We start from the raw sequence: 19,617 nt of genomic DNA, 5'->3' as shown, positions 1-19,617 counted from the left end.
GCTAGGAAGACAGGCATGTAAACAAATAGTTAAAATGTCCTGTGAGAGGGTGTATGAGAGAAACGCAGGCGGGAACTGTGAATTCTGCTTGAGATCAGGGGAGTCTTCATTGTTTCTCTGAACGTGGAGATGTTTGAACTGAGTCTTGTAAGATGAGTGGAGGGAAGAGGACGTGCAAAGGAATGGTTAGAAAGACCAAGATGTGTCGCCCTGGCCAGGCGGCTTAATTGGTTAAGCATTGTCCTGTACACCAAAAGGTTTTGGGTTCGATCCCTGGTTGGAGTGCGTATGGGAGGCAAATGATCAATGTTTCTCTGTGTGTCTCTCTAAAAATCAATAAAAACATAACCTCAGGTGAAGATTTAAAAAAAAGAAAGACCAGCATGTGTTTAGGGAACTCCAGTAATTAGCTAAGGCCAGGCGAGAAGAATGTTTGAGAGAGTGAGAAAGAGGAGAGATGTCGCATGTGGTTCAGGGTGGCAGGAGTGAGACAGGGGGACAGATATGGAAGCTGGAAGGGTATGCATGGGTGAGTGGTATAGGATGAGAATATTAATGAAGCCGGGAAATACAAAAGGAGAAGCAGGGCTAGTGTGGGCCGAGGTGCAAGATAGGGAATTCATAGGTTGGACCCTGGAGGAAGGTAAAATCCCTTCTCCGTAAAGACGGTGGCCTTCTTATCTAGGCTAAGGGCTGCTTCTCAGACTCCTTCACCTGCATTAGTTCTAGTCTGTTCCATTCAGAAATGACATCTTCCTATTTCTGGCTTTACCTGCCTCTATGACAGATACTCCCTGAGTTCTGGTTGTTTTAATATTTAACACTGCAAGGGAAGAAACACTTCTCTCAGCAGGTGGACAGTCAATCAACCCTATTAGAAGTCCCTGTGTTGAGAAGCTCATGGCCTCACTGCTCCATCCACCACCTAATAGATCGAAAGCGTCACTTTTCCAGAATAGTATGAAAACACACACAACGAGGCTTTAGAATCATCCATCCATCCATCCATTTCAACAAATAGTTATTGGGTATCTACAAAAACTCTTTCTGTAGGGATTAAGAAGTATAAATTGGCAGTTACAAAATAGTCATGGGGATGTGAGTACAGCATGGGGAATATAGTCAATAACACTGTAATAACTACGTGTGGTGCCAGGTGGGCCCTAGACTTCTCAGGTGGGTCGCTTCATGAGTTATATAAATGTCTAACCATGATGCTATACACCAGAAACTAATGTAATATTGAATGCCAACTGTAACTGAAAAAATTTTGAATTAAAAAAATATATAGCCGAAACCGGTTTGGCTCAGTGGATAGAGCGTCGGCCTGCGGACTGAAAGGTCCCAGGTTCGATTCCGGTCAAGGGCATGTACCTGGGTTGCGGGCACATCCCCAGTAGGAGATGTGCAGGAGGCAGCTGGTCGATGTTTCTCTCTCATCAATGTTTCTAACTCTCTATCTCTCTCTCCCTTCCTCTCTGTAAAAAATCAATAAAATATATTTAAAAAATAAATAAATAAAAATAAAAAATAAAAAAATATATAAATTAAAAACACACAAAGTGAGACCGTCAACAAGGAGAGAGCTATGAGTACGCCTGGCATCAAGGATATTTCATGATATTTCATGACTATAATTAATAATTGCAATCATGAAAGTGAAATATTCCCTTCATCAAACCTGCACCATGTACATTAATTCTTCTCTACAACCCAGGGAGGTGAAGGTTAGGGCTGTTGAGTAACTTCTCCGTGTTACCCTCCCCATGGGTGGCCCGCCCAGGCCTGTGAGTTTAAATGCTGCATTTGTAAATGTTTTTAATGACCAAGTTTGTTAACTGCAGAGTCTCTTTCAACAGTGCATTTCTGTTTTCTGAGAGAAGGCAGATGCCTTCCTGGGACTCTTGCTTGTCTTCCATCATCAACTGAGTTTCCCGTGCAATAATACACGCAAGGAGACTTAACTCTGAACCTAGCAAGCGGTGGGCAGCAAATGAACATGAGTGGAGAGGGCTTGGCATGAGTGGGGGGCGTATGTGAACGTAACATGATGAGCTGACTCTGTTTTTGTGGAATCAGCAGGACTCTGAGGGTCTTGACTGCCAGGAGGTAACTGTGTCTATACCTCGAATCAGAAAGCAAGGCCACACCATGAGGGTGGCCTAAGTCAACTGAGGAGGAATCGAAGGTGATGAGCTTTTCTTTTTCTTAAAATCAGCATAATTCTTCATCAAAAAAATTTTATTTTAAATACAGTTGACACTCAAGATTATTTTGTATGAGTGTTGGGGGTACAGTACAGTGGTGCGGCGCTCATACAGTTCATGATGGTCCTCTGCAGCTTTGAGCTTTTCTATTCTGCTTCTGTTTAGACCTCCTGTCCCTCCTCCGTTCCAGCAGAGAAGGTCCCAGCCTGAGAGGTGAGACCAGGACCCAGGGTGAAACCACTCAGACCACATATTTGCTTTCAGAGTTGGTTGACGACGTCAGCCCAGGCTTCAGGAACAGTTGGTTGCGAAAGAAGAAGGCTCATCCAGCCAACACCTGAAGGCATTGAGATCCCACTCATCCAGCCAGGCCCGGACACCCTTCTATTATAAATGCAATCTAGGACATGTTGAAATTATGTTTTCTTTTTTCCTCTTCAGGGTTTTTAAAACGTGACTTTACCCAGATACAGATTTTAAAGGAATGAAGAGGAGCCCAAAGTTTCCCATGTTGCTTAACCCCACCGAGCTTCTGTGTTTTCTCGGTTTTCGTTGGGGATAATAATTGCACCCTCTTAAAAAGTTTTTGAGAGGATTTGATGAGAAAATCTACATAGGCACTTAGGATAGGGCCTAGAACACAGCAAAAACTTGACCAATGATGAACTATTAGGGAGGTCTCTTTTTAAAAATCTTCATCATCAATTAGTCGTGATTCTTTGACCTGTATCCTTCACCCTCTTGAAAACATCCTATTGTCTTGATTTCATTTTCAGACCTTTTTCTCTCTCGTTAAGGGCGTCTGAGTGTAAAACATGGTTAGAAACAACTAGGATTTCTTCTGTACAAGTACCACGTTCTCATAGACTGACCGAGCTGCCCTGGTGTTAGGAGGGTGAGTCAGGATGGCGAGCAACGAGCCTGGGAGTCTTGGCAGGAGGTCTGTCCCCAGGTGGCTGCCCCTGTGATTCTCCAGGAGATTCTAAGGCACCACACCCTCAAGGAGGGAGGTGCAGTGTTTTCTCTGCTAAGGAAGAGCAGCCAGAAGAAAACACCCTTCGCTGTCTTGCTGTGGGAAGAGCACCAGGCAAGGGCCAACGAAAGCAAAGCCCATGTGCTGCATCCTTGGCAATCGCGGGTGAACCTGCCCTGGAGCTTCATGGCTGGCAGACGAGCCCACGAATGTCTGTGCAAGGTCCTGGGAGATCCATGACGTGGGGACTCCACAGCTTCCCAGGGAAGCTCAGGGATTTGCAATACTTGAAGCATGTGACCCGGGGAGAGCAGATAACAGTAACACAAGGCCGTGTGGGTGCACACCATGGGCTAGAGGAGTGGCACGCTCCCACTGGCCTTTGAGAGGAATTTCAGGTAGATGTCAAGCTCCTCCTTGTATCACTCCTTTTGTCGTTTTTCTCTTTTGGCCAAGTTTTCCAACGTCTGTGATTCCTGCGAATGTTTGAAGGCCGGCGGAGAATGGAATGATCTGGTTCTCTGGAATGTGCTGGATTGGGAAAGGGCTCCACGTGGAGACTGGAGATGTAGAGAGATGAAGAAGAAGATGAATAGCAAATGCTACTTTTTATTGAGAGCTTACGATCTGTGAGGTGGTGCACCACACGCTTTGAATGCAGGATCCCATTTAATCCTCACGACAAGTTAGAGACGGGGCTGTGGTTATTTCTATTTTGTGGACGTGGAGACCAGAACTTGAAGAGGTTACATCACTTGCTCATGGGCACACGGCTGGTTCACAGAACTGAGTTCTCAACAAGACCCTCTGATGCTGGAGGCTGTACCCGGAACCACCAGGCTAAAAAAGTTGTGACTTTTAACGTGACTTAGAGAAATACTGGAGCAAGCGCATTTCTTCAAGAGCAGCACCTACGCCTTTGATGAATGTCCCTGACTCTGCCGCATCTTCCGTTAGGACAGGGCTGGCATCTCATTGAATTTAGTGCCCCTGCACCTGGGAGTCTGTCCAGCTGAAAACCAATCAATGTTTGTCAGGTGACCTGACTGATGAGTTGTGTGTGACAGATCCTGAAAGCTAGACTTACCAATTCAGAGGTGTTGCCACCTGACCTCTCTACAAGAGCCACAAAGTGAAAACAAGTCTTACTGATGGTCCCCAAGCCCATGAAGAAGCCAGAGAGAGGCCTAGCCAGTTTGGTTCAGAAGATAGAGCATCAGCCCTTGGACTGAAGAGTCCCAGGTTCAGTTCTGGTCAAGGGCATGTACCTCGGTTGCAGGCTTGATCCCCAGCCCTGGTCTAGGTGCGTGTGGGGGGAGAAAGGGCAACCAGTCAATGTGTCTCTCTCACATCGATGTTTCTCTCTCTCTCTCTCTCTCTCTCTCTCTCTCTCTCTCTTTCTCTCTCTCTCTCTGTGTGTGTGTCTCTCCCCTTCCTTTCCACTCTCTCTAAAAAATCAATGGAAAAATGTCCTCGGGTGAGGATTAACAAAAAAAGAAGCCAGAGAGAATCACCCAACATGGCACCATTGCCATTGCCCAGCAATTTTATTCCTTACTAGAGGCCCAGTGCATGGATTTGTGCACTGGTGGGATCCCTTGGCCTGGCCTGTGGGGATCGGGTGGAAACTGGCTCTCCAACATCCCCCTAGGGTTCCCGATTGCAAGAGGGTGGTTCTCAGGTGATGCACCCCAGAATCGGGCTCCCTCCTCTCTGGTTCTAGGTGTGCCACCCGAGAACCACAGCTGCCAAGTCACTGCAGCTTGGCAGCTCCTACGTGGAGCGTCTTCCCCCTGGTGGTCAGTGCACGTCATAGCTACCGGTCAGTCAGCCGGTCGGCCAGTCGCTTAGGCTTTTATCTATATCAGCGGTTCCCAACCTGTGGGTCATCAACCTGTGGGTCGCGACCCCTTTGGGGGTCGAACGACCCTTTCACAGGGGTCGCCTAAGACCATCGGAAAACACATATATAATTACATATTGTTTTTGTGATTAATCACTATGCTTTAATTATGTTCAATTTGTAACAATGAAAATACATCCTGCATATCAGATATTTACATTATGATTCATAACAGTAGCAAAATTACAGTTATGAAGTAGCAACGAAAATAATTTTATGGTTGGGGGTCACCACAACATGAGGAACTGTATTAAAGGGTCGCGGCATTAGGAAGGTTGAGAACCACTGATCTATATAGATAAGTCAATATGTTTTTCTGAGACAACTCAGGGAACTTTTAGAGTTTTAAATCTAACACACGCAGTAACATTCAACCACATATTGCCATCACATAGGGTCATTGCTACAAGGTCATTGGCCCCTAAAAGACTTCAAACTAAGTATGTACCTCTTCCTAACTCCTATGATTTTGAAACACTACCAGGGGTGGTATAGAAACTTCAGCTCTGGTGCAAAGCTGACCACTCTTTGAGGCCAATGAAAGGATTGAAGGGAGTATTCCTGGGAGAGAGATAAGGATTTTTTTCATTATCCATAATAAAATTAGTGCCTCTGGGTTATGGCTTTGGTTTAGAGAGGGATGAAGAACTGAGCAGTTTTTAAGAATATCCCAGTAATCAAGTTGCCTTTCAATTTGTCTTTCAAGAGACTGAAGGTGAAAAAAAAAAAGAGAGACTGAAGGTGGCTGAAGGTCACCTCCAAGGGACTGGGAATGGGAGGTTCCCCTGATGCCAGAGATGGAACAGTTGGCGAGGTCCCAGGGCGGCCCTGGGCAGAGATGCCTGTGTGCTTTGGGAGGGATGGGACGGGCCCCCCAGAGGCAGCGAGGGTACTATTTACTCTACTCTCTGTGCCGCCATCTCAGGCTTGGGAAACTGCCAGGAGACTTGTCTTTTGTCAACCATTAGAATGCCCTGGAGACCACAAAAACCCAACGAACTCTAACACTAACTCTGCAAACTCCCAAATGGCTCAGCACAGCAGGAGGCGGGGGTTACTGCCTACACACCCAACCCTATGCCGCGAAGAGATGAGAATTTTATTCAGCACTGCCAAATGGTATTCCGGGGATATTGTTCCAGTGACGTCCGTGGGGACCCCCTCTGGGAAAAGGTCATGTATATTCAAGTAACTTTGAAAAATATGAGGTTTGTTTTCTACAGGATTCCTCAGGGCTTCTCATCTACTATGCCGAATTGTGTATCTCCAAGAAGAAGACTGTGTGTATATTTTAAAAGTCAGGTTCTAGCCTGGCTGGTGTGGCTCAGTGGTTGAGCGTCGACCCATAAACCAGGAGGTCACAGTTCAATTCCTGGTCAGGGCACATTCCTGGGTTGCGGGCTCGATCCCCAGTGGGGTCATGCAGGAGGTAGCTGATCAATAATTCTCTCATTGATGTTTCTTTCTCTCTCTCCCTCTCTCCCCCTCTCCCCCCCCCTTCCTCTCTGAAATCAATAAAAATATATATTTTTAAAAAGTCAGGTTCTAATGTAAAAGATAGGTGATGCTTCCACTTACTTTTGGGTTAGACCAGGAGCACAACATCAGTGACACACTGCTTAAAACTGCAGGAACACAGACGTGGATTTGTGTACGTATGCGAATGTGCATCTTTTAAAAAAGAGCCAAACAAATGCCTTACGTACCAGGAAAGGATGAGTGATGGTGGGGGCAGTGGGCTGGGGAGGGAGAGATTTAGGAAAGTCAGCACCCCCGAAGGCAGGTCTCGGCCCATGATTCTGATTCTGAACCCCTGGGTGACCTTCCCAGGGTCACTCCACATAGCTGGTTCTGCTTCCCATAGCCAACGTAGAAATTTAAAAAGTAAAGGCATCTCGAATTTTCTTACAAAATATTACAAGGCTTCAACAAGCCCACGCCGCCAAATGTTTTGAGCTTGTGGTCCAGGACACGGCCTAATGACAGGGTAGGGTCTTGACCACCGGCAGGATTAACGGAGGGGTTTGCCGAGCAGGCACAGAGTCTGTCCCGCCAGCACTGTGGGTAGCTGACATCCTGGGGTCAGGGTGAGTCATGCCCTGTGTGCATAAACACCCAGGCATGCTGTGCCCTTGGGCCATAGTGGCTCACATCCCTGGAGACTTGAAAAGAAAGAAAACCTAGAACAATGAGCCGGTGACCTCTTTTCTGCTGCAGACAGAAAACAAGACAAATTGGCTCGTCAACCTTCAACCACAATGCAATCCTCCTTTTCTATTAACCCCGAGGTGTCCTATTCCTGTGGGGGTGGGGGGGGGTGGGTAATGAGATTGCCCAAGTGGCTATTGGCTCAGATCGCGCTAACGCCTACCAAAGAGACAGGACTTCCAAGAAAGGACACATGGAAAAAGTGATCTTTGTGACGGCAAGCTTGTGAACTTTGGGCATGTAGGCGGTATCCTTTGTCCAAATGTTATGCTTCCCCTTTGGCATTGCTGAGTCATTGGGTTGTCTTGAAATCTGAGTTTAAAAGCCTGTGAGGTGAGGCCTGCAGCAAGGAAGCCTCGTTTGAGTAGTGCAGGGGCGCCACCTGGAGTTCTGTGTGAGTACTGCAGCCCGCACTTGGCTGATTCGCAGTTCTGAGGTGGCCTGAACGGGGCTGGTTCCTTTTTGCAACAACAAAACCTCCCAGCCAGCCCAGCATTTGCTATGGCAGCCCAGCAAATCAAAAAACAGTTATTTCAGTAGTTCCTACGGTGGAGTATCAATTAGGGTTCTCCAGAGAAACAGAACCAACGGGGTATATATGCACACCATTAAGAGATTTATTTTAAGGTATTGCCTCCTGTGGTTGTGGGGTCTGACAAGTTCAAAATCTATAGGCTGCACATTCTGGCAGAAGTTGGTGTTACCATCTTGAGGCCAAATTTCTCCACCTCCAGGAAACCTCAGCGTTTGTCCGTAAGGCCTTGAACTGATTGGATGAGGCACACCATCCAGTCACCTGATTGTGCCCCATCAAATTCCTATGTTGAAGTCCAAACCCCGTACATCACAACATTGACTGTATCCATACTAATAAAAGGGTAATATGCTAATTAGACCAGACATCTTCCAGACATCCATCCGGACATCCTTCCGGACAAAGCCACAGTGGTGGGGGCCGAGGCAGAGGCGGTTAGGGATGATCAGGCTGGCAGGGGACCAAGTTAGGGGCGAGCAGGCCGGCAGAGTACGGCAGTTAGGGGTGACCAGGCCAGCAGGGGAGGGCAGTTAGGGGCGATCAGGAAGGCAGGGGTGCAGTTAGGGGCATCAGGCAGGCAGGCAGAGTGGTTAGGGGCAATCAGGCAGGCAGGGAGATGAGCAGTTAGGAGCCAGCGATCCCAGATTGGAGAGGGTGCACTGGGCCTCTAGTTTGGAGATAAGACCTTTAAAAAAAGTGATTAAGTGAAAATGAGGTCGTTAAGGTGGGTCTTCATTTAATATGACTGGTGTCCTTATAAAAATAGGGGCACACAGAGAGAACAGACCATGTGAAGAGACCTGCAGGTCAAGGAAACAGGCCTCAGGATAAACTCACCCACCCGTACCTTGATCTTGGGTTTCTAGCCTCCAGAATTGTGAGCAAATAAATGTATGTGAAGCTGTTACAGGATTCCAGGGCAGGAGGAATAGGGAAACCGAGACAGGAAAGTTAAAACAAGGCCAAACAGTGTGGGCAACTTGCAGCCAGCTTGTAACTAGCAAGCCATTTTCTTCCCCAGCCAAGGACAGGAGAACAAGTGGTTAAAAACCTCCCTAAGGAGAGGATGCAGAAAGGGAGGGGGAAGGAGGAAAGGGAAAAAGGGCAGTTTTACTCCCTAAGCAGAGAAGCCAGCGGTCTCAAGGCTTGGCAAGCTAACGTTGCCAGGTGCTCCTCATGAATTCTGGGAAGGTCCCAACAAAGTAAAAGGGGCTGTGAGAATGAACCTGCACCAAAACATTCAGCAGAGGAGTCTTGCGACCTATCGGCAGGAGGGTATATAACGCCGTAGGCCTCCCCGCAACCTGCTCTTCAGATCAGCGGAGAGCCGTCTGTGCTTCGTAAGCCGGATGTGTAGGTTTGCTTGCTTTGCTTTTCCAATAAAGGTGCATGCTTTCATTGCTTTAATAAATTGGCTTTCATACCACAGGCAAGGTCTCTCGTATAAATTCATTTATATGAGAAGACAAGGATCGAGGTTGGGAACAGCCCTCTCCCACTGACTGGGGCGGGTGGGGGGCCTGTCGGGAACACCTCTCTGATGTTGGCGAGAGGTGCCTACAACAGCCTCCCAGCCAGTGGCACTCCGCTATAGCAGCCCAGCAAACCAATGAACCAGGTATTTCAGTATCTCTTCCACCTTAACTGTCTGTCGTTTACTTTCACGTGTGTAGAACTGTTGCATAGTTGATGAGAACTTCAATGGTTTGAGGTTTAAAATTCTCTTCGGTTGCCATGAGGATGCCATTTAATGTCCTTTAATAGGTTTGAGTTCACATTGTAGCAGACAAAGGCGCATTCTCATGCAAGCCGCCGCCTTCCCGGCTTTTTGCACTCCCAGTAGTAACAAATATATTTAAGTTATTATAATACACCCCCACACGCAGGTGTAATGGAAATGAGAGTTTCCTGAAACAATGCTTTCTTGTGCGGAGGGCTGGCCGGGGCGGCAATGGGAAAGTGTGTGCTTCTGGTTACCAGGCCTGTAATTTGAGCAGACGCCACCGTGTAAACAGTACTTGGTTCAGGTCTGTATGGCTCCCGGGGCTTCCCTTTTGTGTCAGTTACTAAGACACGTCCGTCTTAGACCGTTCAGGTTGCTATAACAGAATACCACCGACGGGTGGCTTATGAACAACAGGAATTTATTTCGCACAGAGCTAGAGGCTGGGACAGCCAAGGCTGAGGCACCGGCTTCCGGTCAGGGCCCTCCTCCAAGTTCATAGATGGTCATCTTTTTTTTTAATCCAATATGTGGTATTGGGATGGTTCCCCACTCGTCTTGATGTGAGGCGCGTTCAGTGCTGCCGCCTTCGGAAGGAGCATCCTCCTGCGAGCCTGGCTCTTCCTCCTGTTGGCTGACTGAACAGTGGAGCCACCAACACATAAAACTGCCCTTTGTTCCCTAGCTGGTTTGGCTCAATGGATAGAGCCTCCGTCTGCGGACTGAGGGGTCCCAGGTTCGATTCCGGCCAAGGGCACGTGCCTGGGTTTCGGGCTCGATTCCCAGTAGGGGGCGTGCAGAAGGCAGCCAATAAATGATTCTCTCTCATCATCGATATTTCTATCTCTCTCTCCCTCTCCCTTCCTCTCTGAAATCAATAAAATATATTTTTTTAAAAACTGCCCTTTGTGCGCGGCTGGAGACGGTGGTGATTCCACAGCATCCTGGGCATCTGCACCATGAAGGAGGAATGGGGGCTCTGCGCCAGGCGCTTCTTCTCCTGTTTCCTCTCCTCCTCTTCTGGGGAGGGATGGAGGCGAGCCTTAGCGAGAGGCATATTGTCCTGGGGAGGTGGTCACTGCCGGACAGGCTCGCCGGTGGTCATCTCGCGGTGGGACCTCACATAGCAGAAGGGGTGAGGGGCTCTCTGGGATCTCTCTCCTAAGGGCACGAATCCCATTCATGAGGGCTTCACCTTCATCACCTAACCACCTCTGGAAGACCCGCCTACCAATACCAACATGGCAGGCATGAGGATTTAACAAATGAATGGGGGGTAGGGGGGGTCACAAACATTCAATCTATAGCAAGTACAGAATAAGCCATCTGACTTTAATAAAATAGAAAGGATACATATGATAAATGTCATCATTAATATTTACTTGAGCTCTCGGCGGCTGTAAGCTTGCGAAGCAATGGTGCCCTAGCCGGCTTGGCTCAGTGGATAGAGCATTGGCCTGCAGACTGAAGGGTCTCAGGTTTGATTCCGGTCAAGGGCATATGCCTGGGCTGTGGCCTCCATCCCCAGTGGGGGGCGTGCAGGAGGCTGCCGATCCATGATTCTCTCTCATCATTGATGTTTCTGTCTCTCTCTCCCTCTCCCTTCCTCTCTGAAGTCAATAAAAGTTAAAAAAAATAAAATAAAAAATAAAGCAATGGTGCATTTGTGGGCTGCAGTGATTAGCATAACCCTGGCCAGGCCTGAGCCAAGGGCTCAGACAGGCCATCAGAGGCTCGGGGAATGACATATGTGTCTTTCTCTTCTTTGGAAACTGAGGATTCCACACACCTTTGCCCTCAAATCTCTTTACCAGTCCTATTTCTGACTTTCCTCTCTTTGTCAGATTTTGTTTAAAATTTTTCTTGACATCCTCTCTCCTTTTATACTTGAGCAATAAATGTGTGCAGAGTGATTCTAATCAACAAGCTTGTCACTGGCTGTATAAACCTCAAAGTAAAAGAAGAATGAATAATCCATTTAAAAAGTGCTGTGATTGTCACTGATCACCTGAGATGGACACGCCCTGTAGAGGGCAATATTTCTCGTTGCCTAGAAGTTTATAATATTTCAAAGACACAAAAATAAGGCCGAGTAGCCACACCCCAGGAGGGCAGAAATGAAGAAAGCCTTCTGGGCTCAGTAATGGTCACAGACATCCACCGGAAAGGAGACATCACTGATGATACGCTCGATTACTGTATGGATGGAAAAGGGGCCACATGCTGACCTGACAAGCTCAGGGAGGCCTGCATGGCGGTCTTGAAAACTCAAGGACCTAAAGTAGCCACAAGGATGGTCTGAAATTAAAACTTTTAACTAAAAGCAGTTATGGTGGGTAGTCACATCCTAGGCCGGTATCTTCCCTGACAAAGGTCAATCTTTACTTTAACTGAGCCTATTGCATATCATTGAAATGTCAGGGTATATTAGCATAACCAATGGACACAGACACTGGAGTGGGGGGGGGGGGGGGCTTGCCCTCAGGGGTGGGGAGTAGCAGGGGGGGTAAAGTGGGGGGGAGAGATGTATGTAATACTTTAAACAATAAAAAAAAAGAAATGTCAGGGAAACTTGTAACTTCCCTTTTCCTTTTTCTTGACCCCTCAGGGCACAACCAAAAGCCCTGGGCACCAGGATGGAGACCACAAATTCCTTCATTGTTATTGTTATCATATTAATTGTTGACTGCTCACTATCCTGTACCCACCTCAGTAAAAGAAGTATGTGTCTATCATTGTACTTTTTATCCAATCCCAGAGGTCCACCCCCCCGTTTGCTTTCTCCCGCCTCCCTAATCTATCACCAATGGATTTCACGTAACCCACTTACGTCCCCTCCTTTGATTGTAATGTATAAAACAAGGCGAAAAACTGCCATACTCTGGGGCAGCGGTCGCCAACCTTTCGGACCTCACAGACCACCAGCGCAACCACTGCTCTGGAGCATTATCCCAATCCATTGAGATTCTGCTTCCCAGCAATTGTCGACATGCCTGGGTTGTGAGCTCGATCCCCAGTAGGGGGCAGCCGATCAATGATTCTCTCTCATCATTGATGTTTCTCTCTCTTTCCCTCTCCCTTCCTCTCTGAAATCAATAACAATATTTTTTAAAGAATTTATGGTCCACACTTCTCCCTGCTCCTCCTCCCCAAACCAGGAAACGCAATGTCCCATGACAGTGACCCAGAAATAAAAAGTAGTTACGTTTAGTACAAGAAACATACAAAGAGGTTCCTTTACGAATTTAACGTTTTTAGAGCGGCATCAGAAAAGAGGGCGTGATGGTTTCCTTTTTTGCTGTGTGTGAGTGTTAATACCTCTCAAGGCCTTTACAAGCCCCCCATCCACACGTTCTCATTTTACAGAGGAGATACAGCATCTGCTCGTTTTTGGAAGAGTGATACACAGAGCAAGAATTCCACGAGGGGCAGTGCGCTCAGCGGGCACAAATCTGTCTCTTGCTTCAACAGTGTTTGGACGGAACAGACCCAGGAAGGCCCCTGCTTCCAGCCTCCGGCCACTCTCCTGTCTTATCCAGTCACCACCTTCAGAACCACCTCCGGGACCAGCCAACACACCGGTTGTTGTTTTTCTACCTTAACTGCTTACTGCCGAACAACCATGAGCTCCCAAATTCATCAACTATTACACCCACCGAGGTGGAGGCTGCGGTCAACCGCCTGGCCAGCCTGCCTCTGGGGCCTCCCACACCTACCTCTCGGCTTCTATTTCGACCTGGACGATGGAAGTGGCTCTGGAGGGCGTGGGCCACTTCTGCGAGTTGGCAGAGAAGAATCGCGAGGGCACTGAGCGTCTTAAAGTTGCAAACCCAGCTCGGTGGCCACATTCTCTTCCAGGACGTGCTGAAGCCTCCCAAGATGAGGGGGCAAAACTCAGGACGCCATGGAGGCCGCCCTGGCCTTGGAGAGGAACCTGACCCAGGCCCTCTTGGAGCTGCAGGCCCTGGATTCTACCCGCACAGACCCTCAGCTCCGTGACTTCCTGCAGAACCACTTCCGGGGTGAGGAGGTGAAACGCATCAAGAAGATGGGCGACACCTGATTCACCTTGCAGGCTGCCGGCCCCCAGGCTGGGCTGGGCGCGTATCTCTTCCAAAGGCTCCCCCTCAAGCACGACTAGGAGCCTGTGGAGCCCAGAGGCCTCTGAGGGACCCCTCGGCCTCCCCCTGGTGTCTGGCTTTTACCTGAGCCTTTCCCCGAAGAAACTACTAGCCGTTCTTTTAACCACCCTGAAGCCCTCTCCCATGCATTGGACCAAATGAAACAATAAAGCTTTTTGCAGAAAAAAATAATAATAAAATTCCACGAGGTTTAGTGGAGACAGAATATTCCAATACTCACGTTGGAAGCCAGCTGCTCGGGTAACACTTGGCTGGTTCTCTACCACGTGGTTTATGGGGAAGGTGATCTTGTTGTTGCTGTTGTCATAACTACAAGCTGCGCTGCCATTTCCTGGGGGTCAGGTCGTTATTATGGGCAAAGCCTAACCCTAACCCTAACCCTCAGCGACTGAAGGACCTATTGGGTCAGTCTCTCCGCTCTGTTCTCCAGCCATAGAGCTGTTTTCACGGTCTCGCGGCAACGCGCATGGTCCTCGTGTTGAGGCTGGGCTCTCCTGGTGCTGGGAGACCAACAAAAGACTCCCGTACCTGCTTGTTGATGAGCAGTTTCCCGAGACCGTTCCTGGGGGCCCTGGCTCCTGGAGGTCCAGTTAGACGGTCGCTACATGAGTATTCCTCGGCCAATGAAGTTTTGAAACGTTGATTGAAGCCACATTAATTTGTCACAAAAATGTTCCTTTACTTCAGTCAGATGTCTCAGACCCTTCGGAAGTTCGTGTGCCTCGGGAGTCTCCTAGAAGGCAGACATGACCCAGAGCATGTCACTCGCTTTTTTGAGTGAAAACATCTTTTTTTTTCTTTTTGGCCAAGCATCTGGAGGGGCCGGTGTCCCGAGAAACATTCGTGGGGGCATGCTGTGTGACTTCAACCTGTACCTTACGACCAAGTGGTCCTGGTGGCTCTCTATTCCAGAAAAAACCCTGCCAACTGGGGTTTTCAGATACAATTTAGCGAAGCAGTTCATGGACCCTGTCCAAGGACCCACAAATCAGGGTCGGCCTGGAATAGCTCCTTTGCCTGTGCCCTTGGTCAGCCTTTGGTCACAGTACATAGATTGGGGTTTCAGATCCTGGTTCTCCCTCTTCCTCTCTCTCAACCTCTCTTTATCAGAGTCACAGAAATAGTTCTGAGCGCGTTCAGACACCAATAAACAAATAAATAAATCCCCCCAAACAAAAACAAATGCCTTGCCCATCAATGACGATGGCAGCTCAGCACTTTTAGGAAAGGCTCTCATCCCAGTCCCCTTTCCAAAGGGGCTACCTACCACATTAGAGATGCACGAGCAACCGCTCCGTGGTAGAAAGATGTGCTTCCAAATAAACAAGCTCTGAACTTTGGAAACGGTCCCGTCGTTGAATCTGAATGCATTTCAAGCTGTCGGCTCCGGGAGGCCAGGATTGAATTCTGGGGAGCAAGACTGTTTCCTGCCCAGCTTCCCGGGTGGCGGGGACTGGCGCCTCACTGTAAACAAACAAGGAACCTAGATCTGCGCGTGGGTTTCCGCCTGTGGCCAGGAGATGGCGCGTTCGGAAAACGTATGCCCGCATCTCGGTGGGCACACCAGGCCTTTCTGCTTTTCACACGAGGTCAAAGGTCCAGGGCAGGACTAGAAGACCCAGTATTGTCCAAGACCGTAATTCAAAACTGGAAGATGCATCCAGTTCTAGGGTGTGTTTCTTTGGGAGGACTTGGGGAGATTGCGAAAAGGGCTTTTCATTCTTTTTCCAGCCACGGCTTCACGGTTCCAGTTCCTTGACCTTTCTCGCTGCCCTGGAGGAAGAGAAACTTCCTGACTCGTACAATTGGACCGTCTGACCGTTCTTGTTCTCACAGGATGTCAGATTGGGAAGGAGTGTTGAGGACACTTGGTCCAGGCTCTCCCAGCGCAGGAATTGATCTCATTAGTAAAGACGCCATCTATTTTGAAAATCTCACTAAGGTCAACGGTTCGTTCATTCACGTACTGCGGCCCCTTGAGTGTGGCTCTTCCACAAAATACCACATGCGGGCGTGCACGTACAGTGTGATTGAAACTTTGTGGCCACACTCAAGGGGCCAAAGAGCCGCATGTGGCTCCAGAGCCGCAGTTTGCCGACCACTGGTCTAGGTGGGTTACTGCCTTGACTGCTGCCCTCACACGGCTTACGAGTCCTTTATTCATTCACAAATTCACTCGTTACACGGATGCTCAGTTATTTAATGGGGTTGGCTTCAAGAATGAAACGGTCCTGTGCCTCACCTTACTAAACCCTGCAACCAACCCCTGACACCGGTACTGCCACCCTCTGCCATGGCGGGTAAGGAAGCGGACACTCAGAAAGAGTAAGTCCCGAATCCCAGGACACAGCTCATAAGTGGTGGTGGTCGTGGCAGGGGCCTGACTCCGAGGCCATGCCCTGAACTGTTCCCTTCCTTCTCGGTCTTCCCGAGGGCGCGTGGACGTCCAGTGGGGATCCCATCTTCTCACGCTGCCACCTGAGTGCTCTCCTGTGAACCCTGGTAGACACGTCCGCCTTTCAGGGCACCTGGATGGGTCTTGCGCTCTTCACTCTGTCTCAAAGCTGCTCCTGCCCTGGCCGGTGTGCTCAGTGGTTAGAGCGTTGGCCTGCCCACCGAAGGGGCTTGGGTTTGATTCCTGGACAAGGGCATGGTACCTGGGTTGCGGGTTTGCTCCCCGCCCCCGGTCCGGGCACATGGGGTAGGAAACCAGTCGATGTATCTCTCTCACATCAATGTCTCTCCCTCTCTCTCTCTCTCTCTCTCTCTCCTCCCCGCCCCCGCCTCCCTACCTTTCCCTCTTTCTGAAAAGCAATGGAAAAAATATCCTCAGGTGAGGAATAACCAAAAATAAATAAATACATAAAAAAACAATAAAAATATTTAAAGCTGCTTCTTCCACATGATAACCCTTCGTTAGTTGAATGCCAAGAGCACGCCCGGACACTTTTATTTTCTTAGGCTAAGGAGACCCAGTTCCCACCTGCGCCCTGAAAGGCATGGCTTGCGACCGCACCGTCCTCCGCTCCCCATCTGTCAATGTCCCTCTTTAAACATCGCGCCCAGGAAGGCGGGCCCGGCGAGAGAACGTGGCGGAGAGCAGGGCTGGCCATGCTTTCTGTCCGGAGGAAAGCGTGTGGGTTCGGCTCGCTCTCTCTCTCCATGAAATGAACCCAAACAGTCTTAACCCAGCACGAGGCTCGGGGACCTAGGCTCGGCCCCTGGGGACTGGGCTCGGCCCTCAGGGTCAGGGTGCGCCTCTGCCGGTCTTGGCTCCGCCCTTGGGGTCGGGGCTCAACTCTTCTGGGGCAGTTGGGCTCTTCGGGGCTTGGGCCATTCGCTGGGGACTAGCTTCACCTCTTCAGGCCTCAACCCCACTCCCTGGAGCTACTCTAGGCTCTTCGGTGCTGGGCTCCGCCCTTCTGGACTGGACTCGGCTGTTCTGGGCCGGGCTCAGCTGCTCTGGACCAGGGTGAGCTCTTTGGGGCGAGGCTCGGCTTTTGGGGCCCTCGGCTCCACTCTCAGGCAAAATTAAGAGAACTAGGAGGAGAGAAGCAAGAGATGAGAAAATTGAGAGAACGAGGACTGATTAAGTCCTCTGATTGGACTGAGTTGATTAGATCGGCGAAGGAGGACAGGACGTCAGCCACGGCCAGCCTGTGGGCAGGCAAGGGGGTGGTCCGGGATGATGTTCTTTGGCCCTCGGGCCTCCTGAGCTACCTCGGGGCTCGGGGAGAAGACCGAGGAGCCCCTCAGTCTCTGACTTCTGTCCCCGGGCAGCAGCTTCCTCTGATCCTCGGGTTCGTGTCCAGACTCTGAGCCTTTCCCAGGGCGATTCCTGGGGTTGGAGGGCAGGGAGGGAGGGAGGGACACACATTCACGGAGCCCAGACTAAGTCCACGCTTTGTAGGTGTTATTTCATGTTATCATCCCTGGAGGGATTGCATAGATGAGTAATAGGCTCAGAGAGGTCAAGTAACTTATCCAAGGACACACAACCACGGAGAAGCCGGAGATAAGACCACAGTTTGTCTGACCAAGAGCCCATGTGCTGTCCACTGTCCCACACCGCCTCCCAGATCAGGGAGGGGCTTGGGCATCTGCACCCTCTCCCACCCTGGGGCTGGCTATACTCATTGGACTTCCTTCCATATAACAGTAGTTACAGGCCTGCTGTTAGAGCTTGTAATTCAATGTATTAAGAAGGACACTCAAACAAAAAAAAAGACACTCATATATTACTATATCACACATTTTAAAGTATTTCACCAGCTCTGGCTGGTGTGGCTCAGTTGGTTGAGCACCATCCCATGCACCAGAGGGTAGCTGGTTTGATTCCCATAGGGCAGTGGTTCTCAACCTTCCTAATGCCGCGACCCTTTAATACAGTTCCTCATGTTGTGGTGACCCCCAACCATAAAATTATTTTTTGTTGCTACTTCATAACTGTAATTTTTCTACTGTTATGAATCATAATGTAAATATCTGATATGCAGGATGTATTTTCATTGTTACAAATTGAACATAATTAAAGCATAGTGATTAATCACAAAAACAATATGTAATTATATATGTGTTTTCCAATGGTCTTAGGCGACCTCTGTGAAAGGGTCGTTCAACCCCCAAATGGATCGCGACCCATAGGTTGAGAACCGCTGCCATAAGGGTACATGCCCTGTTGTGGGCTCCATCCCCAATAGGGGGCGTGCAGGAGGCAGCTGATGGATGTTTCTCACATCAATGTTTCTCTCTCTCTACCTCTCCCTTTCTCTAAAATAAATTTTTAAAAGGAAAAAAAAACCCCACTTCAATCACTATATTTCAGTTTATACTATATATACGATAGGTTTCCTTTACAATCTTACCTGTTTTATCTTAGGCATTTAAAAACATTATTCCAGGAAGGGGCTCGTAGCCTTCCCCAGACCGCCAAAGGTGCTTGCGGCACAAAAATGGTTCATGACCCCTGGGCTAGAGAAGCGCACGGAAGCATTTATGGATGACATGGCACAATGTCGGACTTTGCTTGAACAGACTTGGCAAAATGAGAACAGCAGACAAAGCAGGAAGGGGGTTAAAAACTATTGAAGCTGAGTGACGGGCCCACAGGAATTCTTTGTTCTACTTTCATGTATGTTTGCACATTTCCCAATAAAAAGTTCTTGTAGCTGTTTTCAAACATTTGCATGTGACAAGATAATAGTCCTTAAATGTTGATAAACAAGAAGATTATAAACCACACCTGTGCTTCTGTGGCTACCCAGAGTAACCACTATTGAGTTTGCAAACATATACTTTGAGTTTTGTTTTTTTTTTGCTTTGTTTGTTTTGGGTGTTGATCTTTTCATGCTGATGAGTGGATCTCTATTCTCAGTTCAATGCCTACCAGTTAGTAGGTAAATAAGTAAATAAACAGACGGTGCCTTTGCTGATCTTGACTTAGAGACCCCACAGAAGGGGCTGGGTCTCAGAGACCCCCCTCCAGTATCGCTGGATTCTTGTCTGGGGGTTCACTCGTCCAATTTTTCTCCCCTCTTTTTTAAAAAAGTATTTTTATTGATTTCAGAGAGGAAGGGAGAGGGAGAGAGAGAAACATCAATGATGAGAAAGCATCATTGTGGGGCTGCCTCCTGCATGCCTCACACTGGGGATTGAGCCCGCAATCCAGGCATGTGACCGGACCAGGAATTGAACCATGACCTCCTGGTTCATAGGTCAACACTCAACCACTGAGCCACGCTGGCCGGGCCACTCCCCTTTTTAGCAGCAGAGTCATCCACCTCTCAGAAAGCCAGAACCCCAAACAATTGCAGTGATATCCACTCTGTTGAGCCCTGCAACTCAGTATGGGGAAGAGGTGCTGGTATGGGTGGGATCAAGTGTCCACGCTGTGTCCACACTGACTGTGTGAGGCAGGCAGAGCCTC

The 19,617-nt window shown here is 48.8% G+C and overlaps 1 long non-coding RNA gene across 1 annotated transcript; it reads right to left on the bottom strand.

The window, feature by feature from the left end:
- Positions 1-2,223: 2,223 nt before the first annotated feature.
- On the bottom strand, positions 2,224-15,703 carry LOC111824482. The gene is made up of 2 exons (XR_002827566.1): positions 13,912-15,703; positions 2,224-3,740 (listed from the first exon to the last, which is right to left on the bottom strand). It is a non-coding gene; the product is annotated as an uncharacterized LOC111824482 (long non-coding RNA).
- Between the last annotated feature and the right edge of the window lie 3,914 nt (positions 15,704-19,617).

The sequence above is a fragment of the Myotis lucifugus genome, unplaced genomic scaffold, assembly GCF_000147115.1.
Source record: "Myotis lucifugus unplaced genomic scaffold, Myoluc2.0 scaffold_1712, whole genome shotgun sequence".
NCBI classification, from domain to species: Eukaryota; Metazoa; Chordata; class Mammalia; order Chiroptera; family Vespertilionidae; genus Myotis; species Myotis lucifugus.
This window is presented reverse-complemented; position numbering and strand designations above follow the sequence as displayed.